The sequence below is a fragment of the Hippopotamus amphibius genome, chromosome 5, assembly GCF_030028045.1.
Source record: "Hippopotamus amphibius kiboko isolate mHipAmp2 chromosome 5, mHipAmp2.hap2, whole genome shotgun sequence".
In the NCBI taxonomy this organism is placed as follows: domain Eukaryota; kingdom Metazoa; phylum Chordata; class Mammalia; order Artiodactyla; family Hippopotamidae; genus Hippopotamus; species Hippopotamus amphibius.
Window position 1 is genome coordinate 74,296,654 of NC_080190.1, and position 16,915 is coordinate 74,313,568.

At 40.8% G+C, this 16,915-nt stretch overlaps 1 protein-coding gene across 6 annotated transcripts in view; it reads left to right on the top strand.

Annotated features, from left to right (window-relative positions):
- The window catches only part of RHOBTB1 (Rho related BTB domain containing 1), a 122,733-nt gene that overhangs the window by 50,681 nt on the left and 55,137 nt on the right, over window positions 1-16,915 (top strand). For 3 of the 6 annotated variants that reach the window (XM_057734823.1, XM_057734828.1, XM_057734827.1), the window contains exons 1-2: window positions 1,403-1,625; window positions 3,650-3,700. The gene's annotated coding sequence lies outside the window, so the exon portion shown is untranslated. Of the gene's footprint in view, window positions 1-914; window positions 997-1,402; window positions 1,626-3,649; window positions 3,701-16,915 lie in introns of those variants that run through there. The other 3 variants (XM_057734826.1, XM_057734825.1, XM_057734824.1) reach the window with 2 other exon arrangements.

Below are 16,915 nucleotides of genomic sequence, written 5' to 3' on the forward strand. Positions count from 1 at the left end.
GCACGACTTGGTCTCCAAAGGAAATATAAGCTAGTGAGGAAGAGTAGGAATACCCAATGTAGTAAAACTCATCTGGGTAGCCTAGGAGGGGAGAGCAAGTATTCCATCTGAGAAATCGAAGTTTTTTGGAAGAAACTGAGGGACAGAGGGGTATGTTTGCATTTATAATTTTTTGTGCTTCTGTATTTCTTGACAGATAACACAAAGAGACAGCCCTTGCAACAGAATATGGGTCCCTCTTTCCCAGCCCGGGAAACCCTCAGGAACCCATTAGCTGAGAACTCCTTGAGGACTAAGGACACACTGTTGCCATCTGCGTATCCCCAGCCCTTAGAACACAGACAGCCTCAATAAAGGTCTCTCAAATGAATAAACCCCTTAACCTAGCTGAATACATCAATACCTTTATCCCCTAATTGCTTCTTTATAGGCCGGGAAGGAGGAGGTTTAAAGCACTAATTTTAATAGGCTGACTGAAAGCGCCCTGAGGGCCGGCACCGGGTTGGCTGTGTTCGTAGTCGCCTCCCTGGAGCTTGACAGGGTAGCTGACATACCGTATGGAGACACTAAATACGTATCTTTTATGTGCACGGATGGAAACTGCCCCTGACCCTGTCCTAGAGTAAGAAAGAGTTCCCGGGAAAGGACGGACTGCCGTGGGCCTCCAAGAACTCTGGCACCCCGCAAGCGGCCAGAAGCCAGTTTCACTTCCTCAGCCCTTGGTAGGCAGGTGTGAGTCGCCCGCTTGCTCGGGCCGGGGGCAGCCCGCGTGTCCCTGCGCCCGCTGCGGAGACCCCGCGAGCGAGGCTCAGGGGAAGGTAACCCAGAGGGGGGAGCCGGCCGACACGTGCAGCGCCCGGGGAGGAGGCGGAGGAGGCTGGGCCAGCGCAGCCCTTAGTCAGCAGCTGGGTCGGTTTTGAAACAAAAGCCAATGTCCTCCCTCGGAGTCCGCGGCCGGTCAGCTCCTGGGGGGAAGAAAGCCATGCTGCCCAGCCGGTTAGTGGCCCAGCCTACTTCTCCAGGGCCTGGGACAAAGGGCCAGCAGTCGTGCGGGAACGGGTGGGGTGCTGGGGACGGCGGCCGGGGGCACTGGGCGCCGGCCCCTCCCCTCGCGGCCGCTGCCGGGCCGGGCCGGGGTCCCGCCCGCTCCCCGGCTCTGCGTGAAGCCGAGGCACCTCTGCCACCCGCGCCCGGGCGCACAGGCACGCCAGGCCCCGGTTTCATGAATGAAATCCAATCGTGCGGATATAAATAGCCGCGAAGGCTGCTAACGTCACAGAGCGAGCGGCGGCAGCGCCGGGTGCCGAGCGCTCCGTTCCGCCCGGCCGGCCGGCCCGGGAGCGGGGTGGGGGCGGGAGGGAAAGGGGAGGGCGGGGGGCGGAGAGGGGCGAGCCCCTGCGGCCCCGCGCCGGGAAGAGCGGCCGCGGCGCCGGGCGAGCCCGCCAGGCGAGGCGGTGCCATGCTGCCTTTGTGCGAAGTTGGGCGGCGGGCGGCGCGCCGCGCGCAGGGGCCCCGCACACCCGCGACCGCGCGCTGTCGTGGCTGCCGCTGAGTGGCGGGGGCCACTCCCCCCGCTCCCCCAGCCCTTGAAGGCGGAGAGAGCTCGCGTCTCGCTCGGCTTCAGGGTAGGTTCTGTGTCGTGAGTGCGCCGTGCTGTGCAACTTCTCCTCCGGCGGGTGGCCTGTGGGGGCCCCGGGCCGCGCCACGCGGCCGGCCGCGTCCCGACCGAGAGTCGCGGGAGCGAGCTGCCCCGGGAGCCGCCCTCCCAGCGGAGGCAGAGCAGAAGAGGTTTCCAGGAGCGCCCGCACAGCCGCACCCCTAACTTGGAGCTGAGAAAAGGCACAACAGGCGCCCTGAGCGGGCGGGCTGCGCCAGGGCCGGGGGGCTGCCGCGCCGACCAGAGGGCTCTCTCCCTTCGAAGGGCCGTGGTGGGGAGCCGGAGGCACCGCCGCGGGGGATCCACTCGCTCCTTTGGCGGTTGCACCCCCATGAGAGCTGGCCGGTCAGCCCGCAGTTGGGCGCTCCCCACCCCCAGCCCGGTGTCTGTGGAGTCTGTTGTGAGTTGCTGTGACAACAGGAGGAGCTGCCACGAGGGGCTTGCAAAACACCTTACCTCGTCTCTGCCTGCTCCGCTTTCGGGGAGAAGGGGGGGCGGGGCGGGAGGAGGAGGTGCGGGCGAGGGAATCCAACCCCCCCACAGAAAAAAAGAAATGGAAGGAAGGCGCAACTATGTAAAAATATATCATCCGATCCTACTGTTAGCTCTGCCGTTTCTACCCTCAGCAGTATCAAACATCTCAACTGAGGAGCAATGTCAATATTTAGACTTGGACAAGCCAGAAAGTTAGAAGGGAGTGCCAAGCGCAGGGTTTTGACTCGGCTTTGCACGTCAGCACACAAGCTGTGCCTTTCGAGCTGACTGTACACATTTGCTGGGGGGGGGGAAATGCATGAAGATAGATATATACACAAAGGCACCCAGAGCCAGGAAGATCTAGGAAGTTAAGACCAGAAGAGTCGCCTTGACTTTGAACTTCCCCCAGCCTGTGCTGTTCACGCAGCTCCGTTGAACCCCAGCCAGATGCCTAGCTTGAGGTTTCACTAGTTTGGGGCTCCCCCACCCCCAACTGGAGCTGTGCTGCATATTCTACACTGTACTGCCTACCCTCTCTAAACTGCACAAGTATGTTATCAGTAGTTTTCATCTCTTATAACTGTGCTCTCACTGTCAGCAGATATAAATAGCCAGTAGGCTGTGTTTGTTTGATTTCAGCAAACGCTAGGCTTTTCTAAACATACACTGATGTTTGTTTAAAAACACTCTTCAGAAATTTGGAATTCTGTTTCATTTCCGATAATTTTGTAGGTGCCTGAGAGTCACTGATGGCTAGCAAAGAAACACAAGCTCTTTTCAGTATAAGTAATGTCTGCATGCTGCTCCGCAGGTGGAGTGGACAGCAAATTATTATTAAACTAGGTTTCCTCTGAGATTCCTGGATGGTATTTGGACATATTCTTGGGAAGGGGATTTAACTTGTTCATGCCAGTGTGGAAGACTTTGAAAACTCATTAGGAAGCAATTAAATCATAGTATTCCTAGCTTGCCCACTGATTGCTGTTTTCCCCAATTTTGAAAGTAGTGTAAATTTAAGTGCATAGAGCTGTGTGTGATCAAAGAGGTGGAGATAGAAACACAGGTAGTGTGATGTCCTTGGCACAACATAACTTATTAACTATGCAAATGTAATCAAATAGTGAAAGCCAGAATCATTTGGACTTTTACTTATGATAATATGGTCAAAAAAATGCTATTTTGGAGGAATAGCATGTCCACTTCTTTGACTTCTATTGTTAAATGCCTGTAAGGTTTTCCTTGGTCCTATTCGTGGGTTTGTGGTTAAATGCTTTTTTTGTATCACCCCCAAATGCTCAGAAACATTTTCAGAAATGCTGCAAAAAGTTAACCTAGCTATTTCAGGATGTATATGACCCCAAGAAAATGCCATTTTAACACTTGGCAAAAGTAAAGCAGATTCTGCCCTTTTGCGGGGGAAGAAAAGGAAAACAATGTATGTTAAAAATGTCAGTGGCTCCCCATGTGCTCCTAGCAAGCAGTTGGAATTATAAAGTATTTCTCTCTTTTGTGTAGGTAAGTCCAGCCGTGAGCAGGGTGTTCGGTTCTTCACTTCCGGCAAGCCAGGTCAGTGTCTTTGTGGAAACCCATGACCATAAATTGCTGACCTCCTGTGTCTAATTCTGAGCATGCATTTCAGAACAAGTTTTAGTCATTTGTGTTACGCCAGTCTGTCTTTGTCATTTTTTTATTGACTCAATTATGAATATTACAATTTAAATGATTATTAAAATTATTCTCTTTACTCTGTGAGTAAAATGGTACTAAAATGGGCCTCGAATGAGTTTGTTCTTTACAAGACTTTTCTCTTTCACTTTGGGGATCCAAGTGGTGCCAGAATAGCTGAAATACTGGGGATCTGAGTGCTTGATAATTAAGGTTTTACATCTATCCTAATCTTAGCACTCTAGAGCTAAAAGAAAATTGATACAATAATACTTGACATTTTTGAACATGAACCAAAGTTCAGGTAATGTGCTGCATTCTTTACACTTACATTCTTATTCTGCATCAAAAAAATCCCTGTGAGGTGTAACTACTCCTTTGGTCCCCAAATGACAGGTGAGGAATTGAAAGTTCAGAGAGGTTAGGTAATAGGTTCAATTCCTGCTTCTAGTAAATGGAAGAAATAATTTTTTTTTTTTTTAAGTTCTGTCTTACTCCAAAACCCAAGTTCTCTAATTAGAAAAATCTCCAATAGAGAAACTGGGACCAAGAAAGCTTAAGTGACTTGCCTAAGATACCTTGGTAATTACAGCTTATGTAGTAATATTCAGAGGCACAGCTGTTATAAAAGAATAAATTCCATCCTCAAGTATTGTGAAACAGCAAAATATATAAAGTATTCATAGATACTTTCTGGCATAGCCCTGTCAAAAATTTAAGGAAGTTTTTACCTTGGGGTCTCTGGTTTTAAGGATCTTACAAACAGATTTAAAAGACAAGATATTAAACATTCATGTAGGAAAAGTGAGAAAATAAATCAAGATCATACATGCCAAAAGTCTGAACTGAGGGTAAATGGTACATTTACAAGTTCAGCATTTTCCAACCTGTGGAACTACCTCGCAATTCCATGTATGCACGGGAAAAAAATTTCCAAGCACATTTTTGTCTACATAGATGATAAAAGGGTGAGAGTTTGAAGAAAGACAGGATGTAGAATTTCAAACCAAGAGGGAGAGATTATGCATTCATTTAGAACTGCTAAATTACAGTATCTCAAACTCGAGGTGTTATTACTTCAAAAGCATTGAAATAAAATTGTGAGCTGTCGAAATCTTCACAGCATCCATTAGAAAGCATTACAGTTTGGCATGCTGGATTCCTTCTGAAACCTCAGTTTGTCTGAAACATGCCATGCAGATAGATTTGGATAGCTAATAGATAAATACCAACTACAGTCCTAAAAACGGCCAGTGTTTAAAGATTAAACAGGACCTTTTCAGTCTCTGCGGGGGTTGACAACCTTCTCTACTCCCCTTTGGTATTCTCCTCCTACTTTTTGTAGAATAATTTGTAACAGTTGTTAATCCTCCATAGAGAGTATTATATAAAGGGATAATAAAAAATAAAATGAGGAATAAATTACTAAAGAAAACTTTACTATATCATCTTCTTTAATGTACTGATAACCCCAACTCAAGCTAATAACCCTGAAAGCTTAATTAGTTAAGAGATACTTTTAAGCATTTAAGGGGTTGTTATAAGCTGTCCTATTACACCTTCATCCTGTCAAATTTGTTGTATAGTGTATCATTACAAAATAGATCATAAGAGCACTGTTATACTGGGAAGATCCCATTACAGGTTAAGGCCTCATTATCAACTGGTACTTGCTTAGCTATGACAATGGTATGTTGTAAATTATCCATGTAACAACTATAAACCTATAATTACTTGAGTAAAATTATACTCTGAATCGTATAACGTTAGCACCAAAAGAGGCCTTAGAATGAGCGTGGTATATCTAGTAGTAATTTAATTAGCAATCATTTGTTTGCTTTTTTGAATGCTTGACTTATCTTAAAGCGTGCCTGGAAATACTTGAAATTTTACTGTGTGTTTCACTCAGGAAATTTACCTGTAGAAAACAGGAATTTTTTTCTTTAATCTTTCTATTGGTCTTCCTTTTAGAAAACAGGCAGTTCAATCACATTTTGTGAAGGCCGCACTCTGGCTTCACCTAATAGGGTTCAAAGAGTACAGGTGACTTGAATCTGGTTCTCGTGTTCATCTTTTCTCCACCCAGGCTTCCCACCAACCTGTCAACACCAAAACAAAATTTGGACAGGGAAGGAAATATAAGTCACAAGAAGTGTGGTGTATGTAGAAAGGGGGAGGGGTGGGAGAGTGTGTGAGGGGTGGGTGAGGGGATGGGGAAGGGGAGAGCTGTGGCAGGAAGGGCAAGAGACAGTCACCCAAACAGGTGGGATGTGTATGGATTGGTTATTGATATATCAGCATCAGAACTGTTTGAGGTTTTTTTTTTGGGGGGGGGGGCAGGTTATAAACAAAGTGAAGTCACCTCCTCCTAGAATCTTTTGTTCCTTTTGTATATCGGGCAGAAACTGGGAAATGGGCAAATAGAGACACTAAAGTGAAATGTGGGTATGACAGCCACTCTTTCCAGATGTCTCAGGACTCCTGTCTTCAGATACTCTCTCCAGCTGTCCTGTCAAGTATATCAGCATGTCTCTGATAAGGTTTAATCCACTAAGGGTGAATTAGAAAGTTTTACAAAGAAAGAGATGGATGCCTGTAGATCCAGAAGAAGCATGATTACATTTCTCCACTCTGCACCTGAGTTTGTTTATTGCATAGACACAGGTTAACGGCAAGTTCCCAGTGCTAATGAGGTTACAATCTCAGGCTCCATCCCTCCATGGAGAAATTTCCTTTGAATTATCACCCAACAGTAGTGTAGACCCCTGACCAGTGGAATACCAATAACCAGTACTTATTATGCTCCTACTAGATGCCAGATACTTTACTGCATTACAGCTAATATTCATTATTAATTCCAATTTTACACAAGCAAAAAGGAAACTCAGATATTTTAAGTCAGAGAACTAATTGGAGGTAGAGCTTGGATTTGTACCCAGATCTAAGAACTTGAATATGTATTTGTTTTAAATATATCCTGGGGGGGAGGGGGGAACGCTTTAAAACGTTAAATTCCAGGTTATTCTTGCCAATGGTAGGGTATAGGAGTTAAGTAATTATTCTTGTAGGATTTTTTTGAATTTTGTTTTTTTGTTTTTCATTTTTTATTTTATGTTTGGTAACTTGAACCACACAGCAGTCTTGTCTGGACAGATTTGTTAATTCTTCAGGTCATTTCTAATATATTTTGATGGAAGTCACAATTGTAAACAGTTGAGTCATGGGGAGTTGAATCATGGACCCAGGAAGGTTCTTAAGGATTCTTAATCCAACCTCATGTAGGTGAAAAAAAATCTGCCACCCAGAGAAGCAATGTAACTCACCACTCTCATAGTTCATAAGTAACACAGCTGGAACTGAACCCAGGTTTCCAAGGCCCAGCCCAGGGCTCAATTCTATTACATAACACTGCCTGAAACATGCCAAGTCTTCTAAAGCCTCCAACTTAGCCAAAATCAAGTTTGGTATCAAGTTTGAAATACATCTGAAACCTAATACACATCCAGAAATTGATGATAAGAGCATTCCGGCAATGTAAAGAGAAGGTGGGTACTAGGAGAAACCTGATTTATCTTCATTGACGCCAATATAGACCAGTCTTTCCTCATATTTGAGACATAACAGCACTATACTCCGATCATTCCAAGCTGTCTTTATTGAGATATTTGTTTTCATCAAGTATGTAGCTTTTTAATTTTGTCTGTGGAGTCCTGGCTTTTTATTAACTATGGGATGTGGGTGTGGGTGACATACTTCTTTGGACCTCATTTTGCTCGTCTGTAAAATGGGGACAGCATCCCCTCCGTCAGAGAATTAGGAGGATGCTATAAAATCACACATGTAAAACGGATAGTAGATGCTCAACAAGGGTGAGTTCTCTTCTTATCCTTGCTCAAGTATCTCAAGGGAAACTGTTGTAACACATAAGGGCATTCATATCATTTTGCTGCTAAATGTTCCGCAGTCATTTGAAGTCTGATATTGCAAGGGATGATTATAGTGACTTTTCTCCTCAGGTGAAAATGAGCCCAGTGGTGTCCCTGAGTACCAGTGGCCTGGGCACAATTATATTTGTTTTCTTCACGCTCTAGGGTTGCCAGGGTTTACTTGAATTATTTTATTGCTTCAGTTTTTGCCTCAAACTAATACCAAGCTCCTCTTGGAGATTTGTGACTCTGATTTCCTTTCAGACACGGTTTTAAGTATCTAATGTATTTTCCACGTAGACCTTTGCATCTCAAAGCAGCCACTGTGTTTTCAGCCAAATAATAAGAAATATTTCCAGAGAAGAGTGTTGCCAGTAAAACATTTTTTGCTTTCAATTTCAAAGCATGTGAGACTTTCCTCCCATCATTTCAATTAACTCTAGTATTAAATCTTTCCTGTGCACTGGCCCTGTCTTTTCTCTTTGTCCAGGGTTGCTGACTGATATATTGATTGGGAAAAACATAAGCACTACAATTTCCCCCTTTCACCCTCAGCACTTGATAGCTACCCTGGCCTAAATGACATCTCTGGGAAGTGTTTCATCACACTCCTCTCTCCAGCTGCCACACTCTGTCATGTGGCACTTGCTGCCCTGCTTTGGGTTTTTGGAACTGTCTTTGGCAGTGTGTGCTGTTCGTCACATACACGGAGGAAAGCTACTGATATGATTTTTTTCCTACTTGTACTTTTTCCCCCCTTTTTTGAAACTAATAATCCAAGTGGCCTAAAATAGCCTTTGTCTTCCTAGTGGCTCAGTTTCCCTTTTCAGTATTTGACAGATGTGACAAATGGCAAGATGTATGTCTGTCTCTTCAGGTTTAGGGGTAGCAATTAGGTGTTTGCCCCAGTGCCATGGCTCAACTGGTGCGAAATGCTTGCAGATCACCAACTGCTAGAGTGTTACGCGTCTCAAATCAGTTATATAAGTTTCAGTTTATAACAAGGAGTTTATTTTTAAAGCAGTGCTTCTCAGAACTTAATGTGCATAATAACCACCTGGGCATCTCGATAAAATGCAGATTCTGATTCAGAAGTTCTAGGATGAGACCCGAGATGATGCGTTTCCCAGGGGCTCTTCATTGATGCCAGTGCTGCTGGTCTGAGGCCCACATTTTGAGTAGTGAAATACACTATACTCTCTAAAGTATAGTCATTACTCTATCTTATGCTGAAACCCATGCCTTGGAGGCTGTAACACTCCCATCTTATTTTGTTTGCTTCTTTCTTAAATTATAATGGAGAGTCATGGAATCTTAAACTTGAAAGGGATATGCTGTAAATCAGCCAGCACTCTGGGGAAAAAAAGGAATGCCTTTATGTGCATACATAAGTTGTTTATAAATTTTACTGACATAAAGGACTTGTGTAGCATACAATTTATAAATAACAATAAAATAAAGATTACTCTTTGTTGTAAACTCTGTTTAGCGAATTGGGTCTCTCAAAAGGCTTCTTGGTTTTTTGAGAACTCATCTCTCCATAGTGTACCTATGGTACAGTTGATGAGTGTAATTCCCATATAAATGTTGGCTGATATTTTCCTTTATGTTAATGAGTAAGACAAAAGCGAAGTAACAAAGACGTATGTCAGAACTTTACTCATTCATCAAAGATACAAATGACTTCTTTGCTAAGCCAGATAATAGCTTTTAAATACTATAAGGATATTTCGTTAAGTGTACTATTCATAATGTAACAGCTACATGTATTACACACTTGTAAGTTTAATCTGCATTATTAACATTTTAAATCATCTTCTTAAGTCAAGATAATCAACAAAACAATGAAACAAGCCCTGATGTGAAGTGGTTGCCAGTTTCACTGGTGTAAATACTCCCACTGTGGCCAATTTGAAGCCACCATTGTGACTGAGTGTGGAGTTGGAAAGAGATGGTACAGTAGCACACCGTTATATAGGATTTCCACTATACAGATAAAATTGGCATAAATAACCTCAAAATATAGATAACAGTATAATATAGTAAAATAAAAACAAAGTGGTGAGTTTTGAGTATTTAGTATGTTTGTTCTTAGTATAATTTATTTAATTGAACCTTTATCTAATTTAATTTTCAGTACTGACCCTATTTTAAAAAGCTTGTGAGGGTCCTGAAAATGTAACAGTTGGTTCGTCGGCTAGTAGAGGCTGGCTCCAGCACACCACCAGATATGGGTTATCTGGTCCAATGATTCTCAACCTTTGGTATACATCAGAATACCCTCAGGAAATTGATGAACTACGGTCTTAGTAGATTCGTGTTAGGGCCCAGGGATCTGAATTTTAAACATTTTTTTATTGAACTGTATCTTATTTAAAGAAAAATACACAGATCATAAGTATGTAACTTAAAGAATCATCACAAACTGAACACACCACCCCCACTTAACCTAACCAGCACCTAATATAGAGACAGAACATCACCATCACCCAAAATCCCTTCTTAAGCCCCTATTCAATCACTGCCCAACTGAGGCAACCACTGTCTTGACTTCTAATACCATGGATTAGTTTTGCCTGATTGTGAACTTTTATATAAATGCAATCTCTTTGTGTCTGGCCCCTTCCCCTCAATATTGTTTGTAAGCTTCATTATAATGGATGCAGCAGCAGTGCATGCATTTTTAGTGCTGTATAATATTCCATTGTGTAAATAGCCCTCAGTTTATTATTTCTGTATCCATTGTACTGTTGATGGTTTGTTTACAGTTGTTGGCTATTACAAATAGTGCTGCCAAGGACATTCTTGTGCAGGCAGCAGTATTTGAAACAAAACAAATTCCCCCAGTGATTCTAACAAGCAGCTGATTTCTTGACTGCCTTCTCTACAATTCCCCCTCCATCTTTTATTTCTCATATGATGTGACCAAGGCTGTTGATTCTTTTGTGTGAACGTACTTTTAATACCTTAAGCCACGAAGCTCTGTGCTTCCATTCATTACAGCAAGTTCTCTTGGCTCCTTTCAATATAGGTTCCCCAACACCCCCTTTCATCAAGACATCTGTTCTTGTGCACTCTAAATAGGGATGAGATTTGGCCTCACATCAATAGCATGGAAGAATAATAGACACGGTAGAGATGGAGCCAAGGCTAAATTTGGCAGCTGATCATTAAGGCTCCTGGAAAGAAGCTTCAAGGAAGGGAAAGTGTTTCCCTTTGTGTGTATCAAACAAAAATCAACAGGAAACCTCTGTAATATTTCAGATTCTAAATTTTTTAAAAATTGATTTCTTTGAAGTCGACCAGAGGCCCTCTTCTGACACAAGAACCGACATCTCTCAAAATCTCATGACTTGTTCTGAAAAGAGTACAGAAGGAGTTGTTCCCGTGGGTCTGTTCCTACACCTGGTGTGCGGCCAGTGTAGCCTTGCTGCATTGTTCTAGGCTGAGGGGCTGTGTAGTTTGTGCATTTGGGCCTATTGAGATATTAGTTCCTTTGACAGAAGACAAGGGAGCTGAATGACCAGGGGCTTCAAGATGACACTATTGATGAGTGGGATTGGTGCACAGAATGGAAAGAAAGATGCCAGAAGCAGCAAGGCTGTTTCCTGCCATACGAAAGGCACGTCACATACAGCTTTCGTGATATGCAGAGAGAAAGTAAAGAATAGACAGTAACTCCACATAATGAAAGAAGAATGTACTCCCACACACACAAATATTGTAGGCCCTGATTTTCCTACCTTCCCACCCTCACTTTTTTGTAAAAGGTCTTTGTTATAAAATAACACATGTTCATTATAGGAAAGATGGAATGCATAGATAAGAAAAAAAATTTAAATCAATTACAATCCTAGTTGGCATTAATATTTTAATTGTATCTCTACCCCCAAATATTTCTGTGTATATTTAGGTACATAATTTTTTTACATACATAATTTTTAAGGAATTGTGTTACTCGTGAACCTCTAACTAAAACAATAAATGTACTCCTATAACACATTTTTAACAGCTACATACACTCCCATTATACGGACACTTTTTAAAAATCCCTCCCCTGTAGTTGGATTTCTAAAATTGTTTCCAATATTTTGTTTCCACAGTAATATGATGAACACTCTCTTAATGGAATCTTTGTAATCCTAAATATTTTTCTAGGAATAAAGTCTTATAATTGGATGAAAGTTATGGACATTTTAAAGTCTTTTGAGTGCCAGTGGCACTCCAAAATAATGATACCATCTTCCACTCCCACAAACAGTGCCTCATCCTGCTTTTAAAAGTTGTACAATCTTTCATGTAATAATTCCCACTGAGAGTTAGAGGGTATAGAAACATGTCCTGAAAATACTAGAAAATAAATAGCTAGAATCTGCACATTGCTGGCAGCCAGTAACCTCGAATAAAAGAAGGGATTTTTAAGGTTGTTGTCCACCAGCATTTTTGCATTTATGGTCTAACTTTGCTAAGAAATCCTTGGCGGGGACTGGGGGGGGGTGGTTACTTTTCTTCATTATCCTGAATGAGAGCATAAGCTACTCCTAACTGACATATTATAGTCTCATAAATGATTAAATGCAGTTGTTTGATTGTCATCATATCTGAAGGTTTCACAGCAGGTGGTCTTTCTGGTGACATCTTTAGAGAATCCAAGTGACATCTTTAGAGAACACTTTGAACAACTTATGACAGAGGACTATAGAGACTTCTCCCACATGAGGACAGATTTTTAAGCACATCCAGTCTGCGGACTTGATATTAGGTTTCTCAGACAAGCACTCTGACATCTCTTTAAAGACTTGACCAATATTTTAATTACGAATTCTTGACAGAGCTTCCTGATCCAGCCCCTTGCAAAGGCTCACCCACATGAGGACTACAGGCCCTCCGAAAACAATGTGTAGGGTCTCTTGTTGCTTTTTTTTTTCTAAACTTTAAAAACGTGGATTGGAGTATAACATGTAATAATAGAGAAATGTGTACAGATCACAAATGTACAGTTTGATGAATTTTTGCAAACGGAACATACCTGTGTAACCAGCATCTAGATCAAGAACCCCGCTTCTGCTCACCACCTCACTGCACCCTCAGTATGTCTGAACCGCTTCAAATTGTATGTCCTGGATAAGTCACTCATTTACAGAATTAGATTTTTCACTGAACCCTTACCTAATATGAGCTAGCTGCAGTCAGCTTTGATGGAGCTTTCTCCCTTGTAACTGAGGATAGGTAGCGTCGGCCTTTCCGTGTAAAGATTATAACATTAAATTCATGCATTGAGTGTGCAACAATATTTATGTGTTTGTGATTTGCAGGTATACACATACACAACATGCATACAAACAAATTTGGAACTTTTTTTCCTTAATGAATATAAAGCTGATTATCCTACATTTATCCAACTTTAAAAAATCTTAACTACAATTGATTGTCGCAGAATACTTCATGGGCGAAATTCCCAACCAGTTTTTAAAATTGCTCATTTTCATTACCATAAGTATTCCCCTTGAATGCTCAAAATTTAAAAGCCAAGAATTTTTCGTCTCTTTGAGATAGAATCATGTATAAGTATCCTGGCTGTCCACAGCTATCTCATTTGGTTCAATTGCTGTATCTGATATTCAGCAAGATATCATTTGGATTCCTATGTTCTTTTTAGTTGAGAGCTTGAGTCCGAAAAAAAACAGGTTTAACAGGCTCACTGCGCTTTTTAAATACGTGGTTTTGAAAAACAATTTGTGCATCATCAAAAGTCATGTTTTATTATTACTAGAGTGTACCAGTGTACTCTTAGTAGAATTACCAGTCAAGGGTTATGCTTATGCACTCATTACTTTTTTTAAAAGCTAAAATAATTTCCCCATTATAGAAGTAATACACGTGAGAATATTATTCAGCCATAAAAAGGAATGAAGTACTAGCTACATGCTGCATCATGGATGAACTTGAAAACATTATGCTAAGTAGAAGCAGACAGACACAGAAGGCCACATATTGTGTGGTTCCATTTATAAGAAATGTCCAGAGTAGGAAAATCCATAGCAATGGAAAGTAAATTAATGGTTTCCAGAGCTGGAGGGAAGAGGGAATGAGAATGTCTGCTGTTGCAGATGATGAAGATGTTCTAGAATTAGTTAGTGGGAATAGTTGTACAACTTCATGAATATAATAAAAACCCCTGAATTGCACACTTTAAAAGGGTGAGTTTTATGGCATGTAAATTTTATCTTAATTTACCAAAGAAAAGGTAATTATTCTCGCCGTAGAAAATTTGGAAACTAAAGGAAAGTAGAAAACTGGCAACAAGTTACAGCCCCATTATCCAGCCACAGCCACTGTTATCTGTTGAGTATACTTCCTTCCAATTTATTTTTCATGTATCGTTGCAGGAGGAAGAAACCAGTATTGTTTCCCTTTAGATGACAGGGGCACAGTTTATTAAATTTTAAGTATTCACATATTAATACCCACCCATCTCCTCCCCTCCAAAAAAGAGTGGGTCCCCAAGGAAGATCCCTTTCTTGGCTGAGGGGAATGCACGTGAGAGAAGCAGAGAGCAATGGCCAGCCCTGTGGGAGAGGATGCAGCAACACCTGAACGGAAAAGAGCTGGGGTCCCGAGAGGCCAAAAGACAGATTTGAGCAGTTGCCATGAGAGGCGGAACTCTTCAGGGAAACACTCCAAAGAGACTTTTTATGGGTTTTACTGCAAGATGCCTGATACATTATGTAAACCACATCTCTCTATTCTTTTGTGTGTGTGTGTGTGATTAGCTCATCTTTTTTTTTTTTTTAAAGAACTTTTACTGAGATACAGTTAACATACGATAAACTGCATATATTTAGAGTGTACAATTTGGTATTTTTTTTCTTATTAGTAATGTATATATGGCAGTACCTTGTCATCCATAGAGTCTTAAACATCATAATCAATTGTTTATTTGCTTCTAGGCATATAGGTCTTAAAAATAATTTCTGCTTTTGAGCATTTTAGAATAAAGTAAAAGTATTACTTCATTTTTGAGGAACAATAAAGTGTTATCACTCCCTTCTCCCTCTACCCTCCAGAAACAAATAAAAATGCTTCTTTTTCTTTCCCTCCATGCTTTCCTCCCTTCCTCTCTGCCCTTCCTTCCTTCCTTTGGTAATGCCTTTTAAAACTACAATATGGTACAAAGGAATATTATGAGCCATTAACCATTTGAAAGAAATTCACTAGTTTACAAGAATACTTCTTGATAAAATGCTTATACATTCTTAAATACCCACATTGTTTTCACGGCTTTCTAAAAGTAACCTTTTTATTTCTTTGAGATGTGTCACTGTGCTGAGATGGCACTTAGAGTGAGAGAATGAGGAGGCTCGATTTTATTCGAGTTACACATATATATTTTATGTAGTTTTCATCAGCTATATTTCAGATGATTATCCTGCGCTTCCCCTCCGTAGTGTAACATCAGCACTTCTATTATTGCAAACTCGATATGAACATAATTTTAAATAATGACAATCAGTAGATCAGACTTACTGAGTGTTCTCTTGATGGCTGACATAGTGATTAAAATATTTTACAAGCATTATCTAATTTCATCTTCACAACAACCCACTGAGGGAGTTGTCCCCAGTTTACAGATAAGGAAATAGAGGCTTAGAGAGATTAAGTAATTTGCCCAAGATCACATACCAAGTACCTTAATTAATTATTCACCCACTTGTCATAGACTGAGGTGCTTTGCAGTTTCTCCTTATTCTTAATAAAGATGCGATAAATATATTTGCTTTTAAAACATTTTCCAGTTATAAAGTTATCTCGTTAGATGGGTATTTTTTAAATTTCCAAGTGGTTGAGGTTTTTGTTGCTGTCATAAAACCTTTCCTCTTAACTTTTTCATTTATTTCTTTGTGGCTAGAGAATTTGGTTGCTATAACTTATGTTTTGGGCAATATCTGTCCTTATGATTGGTCCATGTTTAGTCAACTTTAATAAATGTGCCAAGAACACTTGAAAAGAAAGCACTCGTAGATTTTTTAAATGTTGATTATCTGTTAATTTAATCCCACTTTTTATGCTATTCAAGCCCTCCATGTGTTGTTTTTCATTTTTGCTTTCTTTATCTGATGGTGATTCTGATTTTTCATCTCGTGTATCAGTTATTTGCATTAATTTCTCCTTTTACTTATAGGATTTGTCTTCATTTTTATTACACGCCTTTTAGAACCTTAGAAGGTTCAGTATTACTACTATGATTTGCCCTTTTTTATCTTTTAATTATCTTTTACAGATAGTTTTTCTATATAAGTTTGAAACCAAAATTTAAATAACTGTAGGCTGGTCTTATATTCTCAATTGGTTTTGGTTTCCACAGTTCTTTAAAACTGAAATGCCCACTTTTTTTAATTTTTAATTATCTCTGGGTGTTTTGGCAAGTATCTTTGAGCAGTTTAATTCCTTAAAGGCATTTGAGTTTTTGCCCCCTGAGCCTTTGATATCTAAAAAATAACTTTATGTTACCTTCACATCAATGCTAATTTGACCTGATTCAGAAATTCATTATTATGTCCTTTTTCTTTGAAAGCTCTGTATGTGTTTTTCTATTGTGTTCAAATAATGTGTTGGTGAAGTGTATGGCCATCTGTATTATTATTTCTTGATAGAAATGTTTTTGGCCATTAGTTTTAGAGGATGTTTTGCTATAATACTTATAGGATTATTAGACAATTTTTTGATAAAAAATGTATACATTTGGAGTCTTCTTTTCTTTTTCTCCTCCTTCTCCCCACTACATTCTCCTTTTAGTATTGGCAAAATTTTGTTCTGTTAAGTCACATTTCGCAATGTTATTTCTTCAAGAGCCCTACTATCTAGGGGATTGCTTTTCAACAGTTAGCCTCATCTGATATCTTCTGTTACATCATTTTCAGATGGCCTTCCTTCTATTTTTAGGGTTTCTCATGTTTGCCCTCTACCTCACTAATTCATTTTACAACATTTTCAAGGCTGCTATTGACTGTTGCAGGTATGGTTTTGATTTTGGCTATCTTGTATTTCGTTTATACATGGCCACTACTTATCATGTCCTACTGCCTACTTGTAGCCTCATCTGCTGTTAATATACCTGCATTATCTTCTTCTGCATGATCAAGTACATGGATAGGATTTTTTTTTTTTAATTTTCCTTCTGTTTCTTAGA